The sequence below is a fragment of the Anabrus simplex genome, chromosome 2 (assembly GCF_040414725.1).
Source record: "Anabrus simplex isolate iqAnaSimp1 chromosome 2, ASM4041472v1, whole genome shotgun sequence".
Classification (NCBI taxonomy): domain Eukaryota; kingdom Metazoa; phylum Arthropoda; class Insecta; order Orthoptera; family Tettigoniidae; genus Anabrus; species Anabrus simplex.
In genome coordinates, this window is record NC_090266.1 from 558,162,984 (window position 1) to 558,181,223 (window position 18,240).

Consider the following 18,240-nt stretch of genomic DNA (forward strand, 5'->3'; position numbering starts at 1 on the left):
GTACTATTCCGACTTAATTTCTAACTTCTTTGTTTCTCACTCTGTCCTTCCTTGTCTTCCCTATCATACTTCTTAGGTATTTCGTTTCATTGGCTTGAATTCTATGTTCCTCCCTACTTGTCACTGTCCTTGTCTCAGCCACAGAAGTCATTGTGGGTGCATAATACATTAAACATTATCTCTTTACAATTCACCCCTGTGGGTGGGAGACGCATATGAAGAATACATCCACGGTATCCCCTGCTTGTCGTAAGAGGTGACTAAAAGGGGCCCCAGCGGTTCTCAACTTGGGAGCGTGGGTTGGCGACCAAGGGGCCCTTAGCCGAGTCCTGGCATTGCTTCCACTTACTTGTGCCAGGCTCCTCACTATTATCTATCCTGTCCGACCTCCCTTGGTCATCTTTTAGTCTTTTCCGACCCCGACAGTATTTCAGCATTCGAGGCCTAGGGAGTCTTTCATTTTCACACCCTACGTGGCCCTTGTCCTTTTTTATCAGGTACTTTTTCGAACTGTCGGATCCCTTCTTTTTCCTTTTTTTCCCCCCTCTCTCTCTATCCCTTGTGGGTGGGGGATGCAAACTACACCCATGCTATCCCCTGCCTGTCGTAAGAGAAGACTAAAAGGGGCGACCAAGGGATGATGACATTAGAACCGTGAGATTACTTGTACCAAGCTCAATCAATCAATCAATCAATCAATCAATCAATCAATCAATCAATCAATCAATACTGATCTGCATTTAGGGCAGTCACCCAGGTGGCAGATTCCCTATCTGTTGCTTTCCTAGCCTTTTCCAAAATGATTTCAAAGAAATTGGAAATTTATTGAACATCTCCCTTGGTAAGTTATTCCAATCCCTAACTCCCCTTCCTATAAATGAATATTTGCCCCAGTTTGTCATCTTGAATTCCAACTTTATCTTCATATTGTGATCTTTCCTACTTTTATAAACGCCATTCAAACTTATTCGTCTACTAATGTCATTCCACGCCATCTCTCCGCTGACAGCTCGGAACATACCACTTAATAATACCAATATAAATGGTCCGTTATTGGACATTATAAATTTTCCAGCTAGCTCATTCTTGGTTGCCAGCGTTTCGCCCTCGTGTGCTAGGGTGGGCTCATCAGTTGGTACCTAGCACACCTACCAATACGCTGGCTAGTGCATACCGTGGAGGCCACTGCGTAGGCTAACTGGAGCCACCGGCAGTGCCAATGCACTAAGAGACTTTGTCTCATCACTAAAAAATTTATGCCTGCTTGGCCATCAGATGATATTTCCCTATGGAAATCAACATCTATATCAACATACCACTTAGTCGAGCAGCTCTTCTTCTTTCTCTCAATTCTTCCCAACCCAAACACTGCAACATTTTGGTAACACTACTCTTTTGTCGGAAATCACCCAGAACAAATCGAGCTGCTTTTCTTTGGATTTTTTCCAGTTCTTGAATCAGGTAATCCTGGTGAGGGTCCCATACACTGGAACCATACTCTAGTTGGGGTCTTACCAGAGACTTATATGCACTCTCCTTTACATCCTTACTACAACCCCTAAACACCCTCATAACCATGTGCAGAGATCTGTACCCTTTATTTACAATCTCATTTATGTGATTACCCCAATGAAGATCTTTTCTTATATTAACACCTAGATACTTACAATGATCCCCAAAAGGAACTTTCACCCCATCAACGCAGTAATTAAAAGTGAGAGGACTTTTCCTATTTGTGAAACTCACAACCTGACTTTTAACCCCGTTTATCAACATACCATTGCCTGCTGTCCATCTCACAACATTTTCGAGGTCACGATAGCTGCAGTCGCTTAAGTGCAGCCAGTATCCAGCATTCAGCAGATAGTAGGTTTGAACCCCACTGTCGGCAGCCCTGAAAATGGTTTTCCGTGGTTTCCCATTTTTACACCAGGCAAATGCTGGGGCTGTACCTTAATTAAGGCCACGGCCGCTTCCTTCCCACTCCTAGCCCTTCCCTGTCCCATCGTCGCCATAAGACCTATTTGTGTTGGTGCGACGTAAAGCAACTAGCAGAAAGAGATTACTTGTGATTAGTACCATTATGTGCGGAACACCGTGGGTCGAAGTTACTTGCGACTAGTACCCCCTTGCTAGGGTCTATGTTATATAGGAGCAGTACCATTATGTGCGGAACATTATGGGTCAGTGTTGCATGTGAAAGAGGATATCATATGTATTCCACTGGACGGTTCCACTGTGTTCAGAATGGGTCTGTATTACCTATGAGTAGTGCTACTTTGTGCAACACCATGAGTCTACGTTGCCTGCGGTTAGTACTACTATGTGAGAAACACCATGGGTTTGGCTGACGCCCGTGATTAGTACCACTATATGAGGAAAACCATGGGTCTGCATTGCCATAGAGTAGTGTTATATTGTGAGGAACACCATGGGATTGTGTTGCCTGTGGGCGTTAACATAATGTGTGGTGCACCGTGGGTTTGCATTGCCTATGATTAGTACCACTTTGTGAGCGACCCCATGAGTATATGTGACCTGTGATTAGTTCCACCAAGTGAGGAACACCACGGGAATATTGGCGCCCGTGATTAGTACACCTAAGTGAGGAGCACCGTGGGTCTGCATTGCTTGTGCGTTGTGCCCTTATGTGTGAAATGCCATGGGTTTGTGCTACCTGCGAATTGTGCCATTGTGTGCGACATACCATGGGTTATCATAGTCTATCAGCTTCATTTCCGTACTGATTGGTACTCTGATATAAAGAAAGTCTAAAATCTCCATCTTATCAATACATTAGTTTATTTACTCTAAATTAGTAAATTGGTCGATACCGGTTTCAATCCCTCGGGGATCATCTTCAGTTGACAAACAAAAAAGAATTTATAAAAACATCACATATGAAAGGTTACATTTGGTGACTATTTCAATTAAATCAAGTGTTGAAAGTATGTCATTAAAGTACTAGTGGGTACAACTTAGTTTTTTAAAGTGCTATTGTATGAGGTATATTGGCTCACTGTGTCTAAGCTTTTTGTACATATAATGGGTTCTACACTTATTCATATCTGGTATTGATAATATTACATTCAATATGATTGATTCATATGATTAAAACATTAACAAATATCTTACTAAAATGGTAAAAAATATACATCATTTGTTTAAAAAGTACTTGTTGTTAGAGTCTTTTTGATCATACATTTTGTATTACAAAATATGGAATAAGATTTTTCACTCATACACATTAGTGATAATGAGTCCATTATAGAGTCTTACAAGTATTTTGTTGTAAAGGTATATCACAGCTTATTGGTTGTTGTGATGTCAATAGGACGTAATTTCACTTTGTATTAATGTTTGAGGTATTCCACTTTATTTTAAAAAGTCCATTGGAGTAAACATAGGAAAAGCTTAATTAAAGGGTTAATTAAAAATACTAGTATGTAATACCTTATTAAAATGGATCCTTCATTTCTAAATTTCATCGGTGTCCGCCTACGGCGCGCAGGGACCGCACGCGGATAACCGTCGGTTCATCGCTCGTCGGTGTCTAACTGGCATGGTTCGTGGGACGTCCTGCCGGTGGTGGCGAGTCGAAAGCGCGCGGCCGCTGTGGTTATCCGTGTGCGGTTCCTGCGCGCCGTAGGCGGACCCCGATGAAATTTAGAAATGAAGGATCCATTTTAATAAGGTATTACATACTAGTATTTTTAGTAATGAAGGATATATTTTTAATTAACCCTTTAATTAAGCTTTTCCTATGTTTACTCCAATGGACTTTTTAAAATAAAGTGGAATACCTCAAACATTAATACAAAGTGAAATTATGTCCTATTGACATCACAACAACCAATAAGCTGTGATATACCTTTACAACAAAATACTTGTAAGACTCTATAATGGACTCATTATCACTAATGTGTATGAGTGAAAAATCTTATTCCATATTTTGTAATACAAGTGTAGTATGATCAAAAAGACTCTAACAACAAGTACTTTTTAAACAAATGATGTATATTTTTTACCATTTTAGTAAGATATTTGTTAATGTTTTAATCATATGAATCAATCATATTGAATGTAATATTATCAATACCAGATGTGAATAAGTGTAGAACCCATTATATGTACAAAAAGCTTAGACACAGTGAGCCAATATACCTCATACAATAGCACTTTAAAAAACTAAGATGTACCCACTAGTACTTTAATGACATACTTTCAACACTTGATTTAATTGAAATAGTCACCAAATGTAACCTTTCATATGTGATGTTTTTATAAATTCTTTTTTTGTGTGTCAACTAAAGATGATCCCCGAGGGATTGAAACCGGTATTGACCAATTTACTAATTTAGAGTAAATAAACTAATGTATTGATAAGGTGGAGATTTTAGACTTTCTTTATATCAGAATACCATGGGTTTACATTACCTGTGAATAGTACCACTGTAGGAGGAACAGCATGGTTCTGTATCACTAGTGATTAGTACCATTGTGAGGGGCCGGTGACCTGGATTTTGGACCCCTTTAGATAATAAGCATCATCTCAGTAATTAAGACATTGTGAATTGGATCCACTGATGGTTTTTGTGCCACGATCATTTTCTCATCACCGTTCATTTTAGATTCTAGTCAGTGGATACATTTCAAAGTTATAATTTGCATTTCGTTACACGTTGTACCATTAGGGGCTGATGACCTAGCTGTTAAGCCCCTTTAAACAACAATCAGCATCATGTTTGGCTCCATGGCTAAATGGTTAGCGTGCTGGCCTTTGGTCACAGGAATCACGGGTTTGATTCCCGACAGGGTCGTCTTCATCATAATTTCATCCTCACCACGACACGCCTGCAGGCGTCAAATCAAAAGTCCTGCATCGGGCGAGCTGAACTTGTCCTTGGACAATCCCGGCACTAAAAGTCATACGCCATTTCATTTCATCATCATCATCTTTACACTACCTTGGTACTTCCTTATTCCAGACAAGGTTTCTTACACTCTGATAGAATGCATTGTCCTGTTGCACCCTCTTGCTAATCTCCATGTCCAGCCTTGTATACTGCATTAATTCACTCCCTAGGTATTTGAAACTGCCCACAGTTTTAAGGCTTTGCCCTCCCCCCCGAATTTTCACAATGACTTTCCCTTGTCTTTCTCCTCTTAATATCATTATGGTCTTTTTTCTCTGCACTGATTTTCCTACCATACTTGTCAATTTCCTTGTTCAGTGCATCAGGTTGTTAGTGTACTTCTCTGCTGTTCATTCTCCGGACCACAATATCATCTGCAAATAGTAATAACTTAATTTCCTTATTCCCATGTGCTTCCTTTGTCTTCTTTAAAATTTCATCCATAAACATTATTAACGAAAGAGGTGACACTCTCCTGTCTTAGTCCAGTTTCATTTCTAATTCACTCCATCTTTCCAACTGGAATCTGTACGCTGCTGATGCAGTTGTTGTACGTAGCTTCCATCATTTCTACAGTTTGTGTACCCAGTCTCTTTTTGCTATGTTTTCCCAAACCTTCTCCTGTAATTATAACATAAAATAAATATGCTAAATTACCTTTAGTTATTCATCTTTTGTTGATTTGTAGATAATTTGACGAGTTTCTGGAGCTATTTTTGAAATTGTACATTGTGGTATTCTGGTACCAAACTGCAAACTTGTTAAACTTTCTCCAGCAGCCAATACTTTTAGTGTTACCATAACAAGATCTTCCCCAGTTATGGGGTTTCTCAAGTGAGTTCTTAGATTTACAATATAAAGTGATGCTTTTGGAACAAACTGAAGTATTTTAGCATCCATTCTTAAGTACTTAGAATAAGTTTCATTTCTTCACATTTATGTTCTCTCAATAGAGTTTAATGGATTCCATCTCCCTACCCAATCTCCAACACGAGTAGGTTTTTAATTTAATTTTTTCTTTAATATTAATGCAGTAAGCATTACTGCACTTTTAAAGTTGCAGCACATGTAGAGAACTGGTGGTAGATCCATCTTTTTAGAACTGTGACATAATATATGATAAAAGCTTTCACATAGTTTACCGCAGTTTACATGGCGTCAATAGACCGGACAATATAGCAGGACAAGACAGTCCTCTCCTCGTGTGGATGAACTGTTTGAGGACGGGAGAGTGATTAAGTATTGTCTTGTTAGATAGCCTTGCTTCCTAATGACGCAGGACTGTATCTTCACCCCACCACCACTCTTATTGTCCTGTCCTTGAGTGAACACAATCAGGACAAAACAGTAAGAAAATATACGTGGGATCAGGACTACAAGCTTTCGTAAAAATGCCGCCGAAGTAGGATTCCAACTTAAATTCGGAGTTCATGAGTGTTTGCAGAGAACACGGTTGCCTGTGCTGAGTTGACTATACTGAATGTAGGGATAAACAATGTTGGGACAACACGATTGGAAAAATTATAGAAGCCATCATTATGCCTAATTTAGGTTGGAAGGAAGTGAAGAAAAGGGTCAGAAGCCTAAGTTTGCTGTACGTGACAGAAGCAGAAAAGAATACAGAATTCTTATTCAGTCAGGTGCTGGTGTCAACATGTAGCCTATATTCAGAAAAACCTTGATTTCAAAGTTATCAAAATTTTCTGTTGACATCCTCATACACATTTTGTATTTTGATTTTCTTTTAATTCCTTTAATAATAAAATGGATGATGCTAATGAGGACCTGCATGCCATCCATTTCTGTATCCACAGTCTTTTCTTATTTTTGGGTAATTCATCTCCTCGTACCTTCGTATAAGATAGGTAATTATTTTCTTAAGTTTTGTTGGATCTGTTTTGACGATGAATGGACATTGTTTTGTCCTGCACCTCTAGGCTGTTCACTGAACTCTGGACTGTACATTATTCAGGGTACCCGTTTTCACAGTATTAAGCTTTCGATCTAAGACTGGACCCGAACAGAATGATCGAGCGAGACTGATATCTAGACGCGATGAGAGTTATACGTAGTGAGTAATACTTTGAGAGACAGAGAGAGTGTATAGGAGAGTGAATGAAAAAGATAGACATACTTGCGCTAACCGCTCAGAGGTGACAGTACAGAAGGCGTGCAATATATCTAGTATTACATTAGAGTATGGTGTTGCTTACAATTCACTCTTAAAGATAGCATTATTCCATTGATAGTAAAATAAAATGTTTGTAGATAATAACTTTTCCCCATCTATGTATTTAAAACACTAGGCTGATTTTTGTTACAGCGAGTTTGAGAGAAAGGCTGAACCGATCTGACCGCAATGATTACCCAAGATGTTCCAAGTTTTCATTCTCTCTGATTTGTGACCTGAATGATCTTCAGTTGATTATGGCACTGACGAAAGCTTTTGGCCTATAGATTTACGGTGCTTTAAAAGCATAAAACTTTCTTGCCTTATGTTTTTTAAGTTATTAAAGAAGAATGTAGCATTCTGATCGGCCAGAGCGCTCACCAGTACTTTTAGGACACCTGAACTGTTAGAGCACTGACACATAATAATAATAATAATAATAATAATAATAATAATAATAATAATAATAATAATAATAATAATAACATGCATGCGCAGTCAGATGTCTTCCTGGTCAGCTGTACTTCAGTTTCTTTCAGCTTGTGCCTGTGTTGTAGCGAGTCGCCTGGCCAAGAAGAAGCTGTTCAATGCAATTTTCCTGTCTTTTCTGTAATTCTCTTTATATTCGCTAGCTTGAAGTATTTTCAGATAGATATAAATGTTTCCTTCTCTGTATATTTGTTAGCTTGAGTGATTTCAGAGAAATTTCAACTTTTTTCATGACATTGAGGCTATGAACTACTTCCATTCTGATAGTTAGTGAAGTGACTTGTTCCCTCCGACTGAAAACATCGTAACTGATATTTTTGTGATTTTGAGATTATTCACTTATGTTCTAAAAATTGAGCTCCATCAACTGGAAAACTATTCCACCCTGATTCGCGATATATTTTTTGTTAACTCAGTATTTAAGAACATCGTAACTGTTATTTCATTTGTTCCAGTTAAGGACATCGTAACTGAAGATGTTCTTTAATAGAGTGTTGTCTATAACAATTTCTGTAGAAGTGAAATTACGATCATCTTACAGGAAGTATTCATCTCGTTCACTCAACACTACATGTTAAGGATGGCACTGATTTTGCACATCTGACCACAATGACTACCCAAGATGTACCAAGTTTTCATTCTCACCGCTTTGTGACCTGAGTGATCTTCAGTTGATTATAGTTCTCATTTTAGCAACTGGAGAAAGACATTTCCTGTCACTGAAGTCGAGACATAGTACAGGCTGGAATGTTACCAGAGCATTGTAATGCGCCGACTAAAATGTTATGGTGATTGTGTGTAGTATTTTACCCATTCCGAAATGTATTCAAGAGGCAAATTGATGGTCGATTTAGTGAGGACATGGCTGCTTGTTCAGCATGGTTACAAGGTAAGGGTATATTCATTTGTTTGGCAGGACCAGTCATGTTTATGTGTTAAAAAGGTAGCATTCACCAGCAACAGCTAAAGCCTCCGATTAGAGGAGAAATATAGAAGTTCAACGAGGAATGACGAGGAAGACGGCAATCAATTCTCACTTTGGAATTTGGTAATGCTTATAAGTGACTGTTGCCAGTAGCTGCAGAAAAGGACATACTGTCTTTATGTGCACATAATCTCATTCCAGACATGTATGAACAAGTCTACAAAAAACTGAAAACTGCTGCTGCCGAACCAACTGAATCGGGCACAATTAATGACTAACAAAGACTTATAAATGTAAGTGGTCTCGCAGTTCATTTAGTTAGGTTTTTATAATTGTATTTTCCAAACAATAAAAAAATTGAAAAGGTAATAATAATAATAATAATAATAATAATAATAATAATAATAACAACGACAATAATAATAATAACAACGACAATAATAATAATAATAATAATAATAATAATAATAATAATAATAATGTTGTTGTTGTTTTTATGCCCCACTAACTACTCTTTGATGGTTTTCGGAGATGCCAAGGTGCCGGAATCTTGTCTTGCAGGAGTTCTTTTACGTGCGAGTAATTCTGCCAATACGAGGCCGACGTATTTGAGCACCTTAAAATACTATCGGGCTGAGCCAGGATCGAACCTGCAAAGTTGGTCAGAAGGCCAGGGCGTCAACCATCTAAGACACTCAGCCCAGCATGTAAAAATAATAACCACTGGCAATAATTATTCCTCCAAATCGCCTAACCTGTAAATTGGTAATTTATTCTGAAAGACATGTCAAACTCCTCGGTCTTTAATGGTGTGTTGTTCACAGGCAATAATCTCAAGAGTGTTAAGTTCAGTCAGTTCTTCCTCTTACATCATTTTAAGGAGTAAAAATAAAATTTAACTTAAAAAAGACGTTATAACTTGAAGTTGATGGTCATTATTGGATTAAAATGTCCAAACAATAACAACGTAACTTGATTTATGCAGTTCATACATATATATATATATATATAAAATAAGAGTTCTGTCTGTACAACCCTCAGAATTTAAAAAGGATGGTATTTCTGTATCAATCGTGTCCACAGTAACAAGGAAATGCACTTTTTAATTTTCCGTAATTTCTGTCTGTCTGTACGTACACGCATCACGAAAAAACGGCTGTAGATAATGCAAAGTCGGGGAATAAGTCGCTACAATCTAGGCTATAAATAATTTTTTCACACTGAGTGAAATGGTAGTTTAGGGGAAGGCCTAAAATTTAATTCTCAAATATTTCTGTTATTGGTGATCCTATCTTAATCAAAATCGGTATGCAAAGTCAGAGAATAAGTAGCTATAATCTGGGCTGTAAATCATTGTATTCACTCTCATTTAAATACCCCTGCGTGTCACACCGATTCAGATTTAAATCCCAGTGGAGATGCTGTTTGTGCAGCACAATGGAAAATACTCTATATTGTTAAAAGAAAATTATACAAGATATTAACGTGAAATTTTGTCACAAGGTGAATGAATACATGCATTCACCTAAAATGATGTTCTTGTGTGATAGATTAGTTGTGGAGGCCTGGCGTGAAGGTTTTGCTCATCATCACTCTCTGAGTCACTAGTGATAAATACATTTTTCCTGACTCATTAACGCTATTTACTCAATTCCTCACACAAATTATCGTCTTCTAATTCCTGAAGATCTTCACTTAAACTGTCATTGAAATCACTATCTAAAACACTGTTAATTAACTTCACTAATTCTTCATGCTTAGAAATGCGTGCACTGCTAGTTGCCATATTGACTACTGGCTTGAAAGAAATTTGAAATATTTCCAAGTCACCCTATACACGTGGTGTGAAGGTCAAACGAGGGAAAACTTCGACATACCCTTGCATCAACCTTCTAATATACGAAAATCTTAACGTAAGAGCCACCTGTTACAAACTGAGTGGACTATAGAAATATATCTGAGCATTGGCAATGCGCGGGCCAAACTCGTCATCCGAGTTGTAGGCCATGTGCACGCAGGCGAGCGTGCCTTGTCATCGGAGTTCATTGGGTTAAAGGGAGGCCTAAAATTTAATTCTCAAATATTTATGTTATTACTGGTCTTATCTTAATGAAAATCTGTGGGCAAAGTCAGGGAATAAGTCGCTGCAATCTAGGCTATAAATAATTGTATTCACGCTGAGAAAAATGGTAGTTTAGGGGAAGGCCTAAAATTTAATTATCAAATATTGATGTTATTACTGGTCCTATCTTAATGAGAATCGGTATGCAAAGTTGGGGAATACATCACTATAACCTAGGCCATAAATAATTTTATTAACGCTGAGTGAAGTGGTAGTTTAGGGGAAGGCCTATAATTTAATTCTCAAATATTTGTCATTAGTGGTCGTATCTATAAATACTACATAACTAAAGTTATATAGTATTAAATTTCCGATCATTTATGTCTTATACATTATTACCGTACTGGCTATGATTACAGAGATATTCATGAATTTGGATTTTTGTTACTAAGTCCTTATCAGTGCCGAGTCACGAGAAAATAGGTAAACAGAATTTAATGAAAATCGGTATGTTAAGTCGGAGAATAAGGAACTACAGTCTATGCCATAAATAATTTTATAAGATGCTCTAATATCGCAGAGTCGAAAGAATACTAAATGTGAAGGGCTACAATATAGAAAGCTCATAAAATTGATCAACAATAACACTACATTGACCATTGTTGTGATGTGCTTTGTGTCTTCTGTGGCACTCATCTCCGATAGATAGGATTACTGCTGCGTACTGAGTATTTAAAAAAAAAAATTGCTCTACGTAGCACCGAAACAGATAGGTCTTATGGCAACGATAGGAAACGAAAGGGCTAGGAATGTGAAGGAATTGGTCTTGGCCTTAATTAAGGTACAGCCCCAGCATTTGTCTGGTGTGAAAATGGGAGACTACGGAATACCGTCTTCAGGGATTCCGACAGTGGGTTTCAAATCCACTATCTCTCGGCTGCAAGCTCACAGCTGCGCGCCCATAACCGCACGTCCAACTTGCCCGGTCGTACTGAGTGTAACAGCCCGCCTGAATATTGGCGGGAAGTAGCTGGGGAGTTATCCCTACTCTGAGGCACTGACTGGAATGAGCAGTGTGCATATTTAACGGATTAATGGCAGAGGGGTGTTCACGGCTGTCTGCGGCCTGGCCATTCCAGCTCTGGAACTTTCGACTGTTAGATCGGCACCGTAGTACTGTTCGTTGAAAGTGAGAAAATGTGCAGTTTTTCATTTGATCTAGTATTTTATATGATAACATTGCTTTTAATTGCTACATTCCTACTGACTTTTTGTGATGACCTATGTTGACTTCAGTTAGGAAAACCACAAACTCAGTCTTCCTGAGAATCCCGTAGCAAAGCACGGGTACATCAGCCAGTCTCCAATGAACTTTGTAACTTTATCACATACGATGTGAATAATTCCAGTGCAGTAATATTGTAACTACATGTAAATATGTTATTTAATATGTAACCGTTACTTCAGCGGCTACACTAAACACAGTAAAGGGAGGAAAGTAAGTGCAATTACACAGTACCAAAAACCACTACACACTCAGTAAAACGCCAGCGGAACTACGCGGAACTCCGCCGATAACAACACTAGTAAATATAAATAGGGCCAACTAGATGACAATAAATCAGGAAAGTGGGAAGGAGCTGGGAACCTACCAAGGGCATGGAGATGGCTTAGGTTGCGGTTTCCGAAATAATCAACCGTGATCCTTAATTTTCAGAAATATTATTTACAAATGGACTTTAGAAAAGAATTCCGAACAAATTCAGCCATGCGGAAGTTACCAACACACAAACTGTAGAATCCAACTTGCATGTTCTGTGAGACACATAACTTAAACTTCTAGATAATAGCTCCCTACAAGTTCAAAGATTCAAACAAACTATACATCTCATTACAAAACCCAGTTGTACAATGCAATTTAGTAGGTAAGAAGAAACGTAATATGCAGTTTCACTCTGTTCAAAAATTCAAGTTGCAACTTTCTGGATAGTTCCAGTAAATATAGAAATGAATTCTAGTTGTTACAAATACCATATGTTACCAAAATATTTACACTGTACAGGTTAGGTAGTTACGTGGAATACAAATAAACTATTTTATCACCACACTTCAGATCATACAGTAAGTACTACTTAACAAGGTTTACAAATAAAATCTTCAATAAACAATTTCCACTTACAATATATTCTACTCCTGTGACATAATAAATTAAAACACCTTTCTTGGGGCAAAATAAACTAGGCGGTAAATGCATTCCATTGAGCCCATAATCGTTAATATTGAAAAACTTTGTGATTTGTTGGAAATTTTCAAAACTTCAAAAACTGTTCTCTTCAACAATTATACAGATGTGATGTCTTGGTTGGAGGGATTGAAATGTTATTATTTTCATGTCCACATTAATACTTCGACAGTCACAATTATAGGGCTGGGAGTTTCCACGTAATCAATATTTGTTAATTACAAGTGTATGTAGTGTATTTATTTGCATTAGAAATACATTATATTGCAGTACTAGTTTCGATCTCATAAAAGATCATTTTCAGCTGCTGAAGATTTCATGAACATCAAGCAACAAAACAGCTAATACGTTGATTTAAAACATTACTTATTCTAAGATTTACATACATTTTTGACTACTAATGATTAAATGTGACAACAATGAATTAAGAACTCTGAATTTCACGTCAAGAGTTTCAATCTTGAAGTTTACTTGCACAGTCTTATATTTCGTTCCTTTGTGTTTAACTAAATAAGAGAGCAATGAATGTATTTGCTATGTATTTTAACATATTACAATTTGACTACTCAGGCTATGATCGGGTGATTAACATACAATGGATTCTTGATTCAGTGGTTATGTTCAGATCATGGAAAAAATAGAAACAGGAAACACGAAGATGTTAGATGCAGGATTATTTTGAAAAATTACATAAAACTTGTCATTAAAATATGCAGTAGATGAGAGTTGTAATGTTTTTTACACGTGTTTTATTATATGCACTGTAGTTTAGGCTGTAATTGAGGAATAAGTATGAAGGGATCTATGCACCAAAATCAACATTTACCAGGAGAGTGAAAATAAAATAAAATAAAATAAAATTTTAAAGTAAATTGCTGACATACTGACACAAGACATACTTTAGTACATACATACTTTAGTACATAGTTTACAGTATTACAAAGATAAGTAAGTGTAGTCTAATATTATGTCGTTGCTGGGGAAAAACCTCCTATGTGGTAATATTTTTGGAGATATACTGACCCGCAGCACATACATTATGAAGAGTGAAAATGCCTTGACCATATTCACACAATATTGCACCTTAGATGACAGAATCTTACTGGCCAAAGTTCTAAGCTAATTTATTTCACATAGGAGTTTTGGTCCAGGCAGCGACGATTACATTTTTAAAAATCTATGAGAATAAGAGATAATACACTTATAAGGATCCAAGTACTGATCAGTATAAAGACTGTATATGAGACTCAAATGCTAGGAAGGATAAGGCACGTACATTGGATGGCAAAAGTATTCTCAACTGATGAAAATTTGGTGTTTAACCTTTTCACTGCCGAGTTTTGATGACCAGCCGAACCCTCTGGGCCAGATTTTTTTAAAAGGAAGAAGCACTTTTGCAGAAAAATTGTTACTGATAATATTAAAGGAATGCATATCGTCCCCTTAGACCCGCAGTCCAATACGGGGTCGGGGATGAAGTGAGATTATATTTTACAGCATATTTTTACAGCCAGATGCCCTTCCTGATGCAAACCTCAGTTGAGAAGATAATGAATATGAAATGAATGATGGTGAATGAAACTGGGTAAGGAAGTAGAGGGAATCGGCTGTGGCTTATGTATAGGAACTGTCCCGGCATTTGTTTGGGAGTGCAAAAGGGAAACCATACAAACAAACAAACAAACAAACAAGAAAAAAAGAAGACATTCTCAGGACAGCTGACAGTGGAGTTCAAACCCACTCGCCTGCCGAATGCAGAGCTTGGCTCCATAGCCATAGCATATTAACGTGCATGGCTACTCCGCTCAGTGATATTGTTACTGAAATATAATATCAAATTGTTGATCCAAGAACTGATATCAAAATCATTAACATTTGGGTAAAAAGGAATTTTATCTGAGGAGGCAATGACTATTTTGCATGAGATTCATCATTACTACCGTTATTACGCAAATAATCCCCGCCGTCGAATAATCCCCACACCCTAATTTTAGGAAGACTCATTTTGAAAAAAATTAAATGAACTAAAATTCCTTCCATTGAAAGAGTAACATAGGCATAAACAAACATTTCATATTACTCCGCGAGGTCCATGTGGTCTTTACGCAAATATGAACGTGTAAATTTACGGATATAGCTGCTTTGCGTGAGCATATTTGAGAAATACATTATCACTGCTGTAAAATATATTTGCCATGAAAACTATCAAGTAGGCCTAGGTATTCCATTAATCTGAACTTGCAGTAGGCTCGATTCCCTGTAGATCGTAAGATTCATTGTCTCTTGCACCACTAGTATCCTCTCCTAAATTACTTACAAATTCGTTACATACCACGTCTAAAACACTTTTCGCACGCAGTCTTTTCTTTGTGTGGATATTAACACTACCGGTGGTGGATAATTCTTTTTCGTGCTATGTAAACAGTTAAAACACACACCGGCGAACTCGGATGTTAGTTTTGCGGTACAGTAAAACCCCATTAATTCAAAGTCGTTCGGACGCAAAAATCGGACTTCGAATTGCCTGATTTTGAATTAACCGCCAACTCATACTTCAGAAATGCCAACCCTTGCTGCGTCAAAAAATATTCTAAGATCCATTACTGAATGCAATTAACATTGATTCACAGTTTAAATCTTGCAAATGCATTGGAAAAGAACTGCTTCCAAAATGTATCCAGCAAGGTGCATTTAGAGTATTCAAATAATGCACTTGTATAACTCACTGACAAACATAACCTCATGCAACAAAAGAAAAAAGTTATTCAAAGACGAGAAGTCTATGCTGGCTCTCCTGTGTAAGTACTTTATTCATTGGATTACTGTACTCTATGCATTTTTAGATGCCTTGTATTTGCACGGAAAGTACCCAATGCCCTTAAAACTTCCATTCCTATGATGAGGGGAGGAATTCTTTTGCTTCCGTCTGCATTGCAATACAGTACAGTGACCCCATCTCCTTATAAAAAGTCTGTTTGGGCTAGGCATATAAAAAAAACAAATGCAGTTTCATTGGCATTGACAATATTGTTCATACTATAATCTATCAGCTTCATGGTCTGTATTGATAGTTTGAGCACGCAGTATGAAGGATGTGAGTTTTCCACCTAATCAATACTTTATTTTACAGTGTGTCTAAAATTTTAATTACATTAAAAGACAGTACCGGTTTCGACCTGTTAAGTAGGTCATCGTCAGCTGTTGATGAACGTGCTTATTCAGTAGCTACTGTACAGAATAAAACATTACTAAGATTAAACATGAATGCCACTATTCTAATAAAATGCTACATATTCCAAAAATTATATTTGCTATAATGTTAAAAATAGGATACAATTCTTAGAGTCTAAAGAGTCACTGACATCCTGGTGTCAAGTTCAAATATGTTATGCTGTAATGCCAACATTATGTCCAACGGTTGTAAAAGGTAGATTCAAAAGTGCATTGTTGGGCCGCAAATATGCGGGGAATGTTATGTTCAGTAGAATATGAGGTTCTGTACTTGTTTTACAGGTACTATGCTTATTCTCAGTCTATATCATTGCTGATAAACAAGCTAGATTTTACTAGACTTCTTGTGGAGGCATAAGTTGCTGTGTATGACTTATTGAAATCAATGAAAGAAAGTGTGAGTGCCCCCCTCTTCATACTTGCATTTCACTCAGGTAAAGTCAAAAATCTGAGAAAGAAGAAAAGGAAGGTAGGAATTAGAATAACTGATAGTGTGCCTGCTAAATGGGTTGTGAACTATTTTGTGTGTGTGTGTGTGTGTTACTTACGTGAATATTGTTCATTGCATACGAATTGATTATAGTGATGAGCCACGTTTTTCCGTGTCTCATCACCAAAGAGAATCGCCAATGTTGGCGGATTCTGCTTCTTCGCACACTGCCTGTTACGTGATCCTGTGGCGTTCCTTAAAATACTGAATGCAAAAGAATTACGATTTCACTCAAACTTAGCAATTATGAAACAAACTGTCAACACACCAAAGTTAGTGAAAATGTGGAAAGCTACATATGCATGTTCTGGAAGACACATTCTATCGTGACACGGAGAAATTTTGAATTTAAATTACTGTGTAAAATACTGTTTTTCTTTTTAATGTGAAGGCAGTTTTAAATTTAAAGTCTGAATTGTTTTCTGCTTAAATATGACAGTTTCCTTCCATCTGCGGTTATACAAAGCATAACTGTACACCCAGTATCGAAAACTAGGTGAGCCAGAAGCGTGTTGCCAACAGTGACACAAATAAAACCTGCACCCCAATTTCGTGCCTCAATTAAAAAAAAAAAAAAAAAATATGCGGGGATTATTCGCGTTAATACGGTACTTTGTCTCAAACTTTCTTGTAGTTCAGTATCGCCCCCTATGTATTCTCCGTCTTTATAATCCAAATATATCTCTCTAGAATCACTATTTATGAGGAAACATTCAATTTCTTAGTCAACAAGTTTTGAATGTATACTTCAAGATGCCGTGGTGGCTACTCGCTGCCGGGAAATATGTTCCACTCGACCAAAGCTGAAATAACATCAGATCACTTTCAAAACACGCGAAATGGAGTGGTGTTTCTACCATACAGAACTTCTTTGAGCATTTCCACGGAATTTCAAAGCATGGCATTATATACCGTTTATATATGAGATCGGTGCATGTATATATACGAGTTTGGCGGACGAGGCACGGCGTTCAATCACATACTGTATATATATATATATATATATATATATATATATATGGGTTTGGTGTTGCATGGGTTAACAAAGTTCCTCATAAATGTCCAGATTTAGATTATTTTAATATTTTTCTCCATGAAATGCAATTCTGTTTAAATTTTCAGTTGAAATTTTCATACATTAAAAACAAGAAAATTGCTCTTCTAAATGTAAATAAGGTAATATTTTTCAGTGTCTTATAGAAAACATTTTTCAGAAAAAGAAAGCACAGAATTTAATCCTGAATACAAGGATGCCGCCAAGTTGGACCTTGTGACACATTGTCTTTCTGTCATTGATAATTATTTGATCTCGTCACAATGAAACTCTCGTACATACAATGCATACAATCTGTTGGCAGCATTAAAAAACTACAAAAGCTTGACTTGGACTACAATCCATTCATAGTACATTGGCAATGGTCCATAAAACCAATCAGAGTAAACTAATACAAAATGTGAAATAATGGTACTTATATCCCTTGACACCTACACTCTTTAATTGATGAATTGTTTTTGTTGGAGATTAAATAATCCTGTTAGCACTGAAAATCTTCTGCGCTGTACAGTCGTCAGCATGAATGTAAACATTATTTAGGTACCTCAAATGTCTTTGGTGACTATATTGGAACTACATGCTCGAAAATATGCAAGTACCACGTCATGGAAAGATGAAGATCGAGTCTTAGCCTCGGAAGCATAGTTTTAGACTGACATTG

The 18,240-nt window shown here is 37.1% G+C and overlaps 1 protein-coding gene across 2 annotated transcripts in view; it reads left to right on the forward strand.

Annotated features, from left to right (window-relative positions):
• Positions 1-18,240, forward strand: part of Abcd1 (ATP binding cassette subfamily D) — a 349,165-nt gene that overhangs the window by 111,828 nt on the left and 219,097 nt on the right. The gene's annotated exons all lie outside the window — the stretch shown is intronic.